A 1,648-nucleotide genomic window follows, 5' to 3' on the forward strand; every position below is an offset into this window, starting at 1 on the left:
CCCCCACCCCTCAGCCTACCGACGACGGCAATCTCTGATGTAATGATGCTTTTAAAAGACTGTGCATTAAATGGGAAAGGAAAATTTTGCATCTAGGAGCGAGCGGGAAATCACTTGCGTACTAACTTGTACTAACGGTGTAATAATGCGTCTTAGTGGCAAAAAGCAAGCGTTGTAGACATTTAGAAAAAATTGAGAAAAATTGCTCTAAAAATAGGATGTACTAACGTGTACAACTGTCATAAATTAAACTGTGGCTCAATATACGTTATGTGAATGATCGGGAATAACTAAGAAAATAATCAATGCGTAAAGTGTAGTTACATTACTGCTCGGTTTTGAATTTCTATATAAAAATCGAGTACGATGAGTAAGACGTTTCTAACGATTCGCAACAAATCTGACTGTGAAGAAACAGAGTGCGCGTCGGGCTGTGGGGGCGTCAGCACCAGCCAGTCATAGTTGGGCTGCGAAATGTTTTTGCGCGTCTCGCACCGGCCGCTGTCAAGACTGACGCAGCCGCTGCCTGCCGTTAGCACCTTTGAGAGTATCGACTTTGGGCTCACCTCAGAGGCGACGCTGCTGCTGCTGCTGCTGCGCGCGGGCCGGAGCCGCCCGCGGCCGTCGGGCCCAGCCTGGCACCCTGCGCATGGTGGCTGCGGGCGGGGCGGCAAACCTGGAACAAACAGAAACCAGTTACAGAAAATGATATGTACACAGTGTATAGAGAAAAGAGTATGCGAGAAGCGCACAACAAGAGTTAGTGCCTCCCTCTTCAGTTCCCTCCGCCCCGGCCGCGAGGCCCCCGCCGCTGCGTTCACATTCGGATTGCGTTGCATCCGGCGGGGTGAATGTGAATGTGGGGCCGTGGTGATCGTTGGGGCCTTTGTGTCGCCTCATAACGCTCATAACCCACTCGCGCCAATCTCTTTCTCTCTCTTTTTATTTTTTTAACTTCACTGTGTCTAATTAAATATCTTCCGCACGCTTTGGTGCGTTTTGAAGCGATTCTTTGTCGTTCTTTGTCCTAGCTGCGTGTGCGTGTGTGTGTGTATGTGTGTGTTTGTTTGTGTACTTGTGTGATGATTTGTTGTTCCGCTTTTCTTTTCAGAGTGCTTATTTCACCTCTTCTGTACCGCCTCCTCCCCCAGTTCCTGCCCTCCCCCACCCTCTCCCTGCCTGCACCCTCTCCCGTGCGTGGCCGCCGCCGGCGTCCCGAGCTCAAACGCGAGCGAGCATAACTGGTACGAAGAGTAGCGCCTGGAGCAGCGGGTCATGCACGAGCACGGCTGTAACTTCGGCTGCTTCTGCAAAGTCTCGAGATCCTTATGGCTGTGATCATTCTCAAACTAACGCCTCGGCGCGCGGGTGTCCCCTTCTTCTCCCTCCCTCTCTCCCACTGCTCTTTCCCTCTCCCTGACACACACCCACTATCAAACTCGTGTGAATGGGGGCTCCCCCGCAATGGAACTCCCACTCCTCAGTATACGACGCTCTTGGTGTATGATGTGGTGTTGCAAAACATTTCAACCCAGGCGTACATGAGAAACATGCGCTGCGGCCATAAAACTCTTGCGCCCTCTCTCTCTCTCTCTCTCTCTCTCTCTCTCTCTCTCACTCACTCACTCACTCACTCCCTCCCTCCCTC

The 1,648-nt window shown here is 51.8% G+C and overlaps 2 protein-coding genes across 2 annotated transcripts in view; one reads left to right on the plus strand and one right to left on the minus strand.

The window, feature by feature from the left end:
* LOC113203491 (glycosyltransferase 25 family member) overlaps nt 1–1,648 on the plus strand; it is a gene marked incomplete in the record, with an annotated part of 102,430 nt that overhangs the window by 42,943 nt on the left and 57,839 nt on the right.
* LOC113203490 (uncharacterized) overlaps nt 1–1,648 on the minus strand; it is a 75,095-nt gene that overhangs the window by 41,310 nt on the left and 32,137 nt on the right. Inside the window, exon 2 of the mRNA XM_052263766.1 lies at nt 567–676. The gene's annotated coding sequence lies outside the window, so the exon portion shown is untranslated. The remainder of the gene's footprint in view (nt 1–566; nt 677–1,648) is intronic.

The sequence above is a fragment of the Frankliniella occidentalis genome, unplaced genomic scaffold (genome assembly GCF_000697945.3).
Source record: "Frankliniella occidentalis isolate FOCC.00 unplaced genomic scaffold, Focc_3.1 Scaffold14, whole genome shotgun sequence".
NCBI classification, from domain to species: Eukaryota; Metazoa; Arthropoda; class Insecta; order Thysanoptera; family Thripidae; genus Frankliniella; species Frankliniella occidentalis.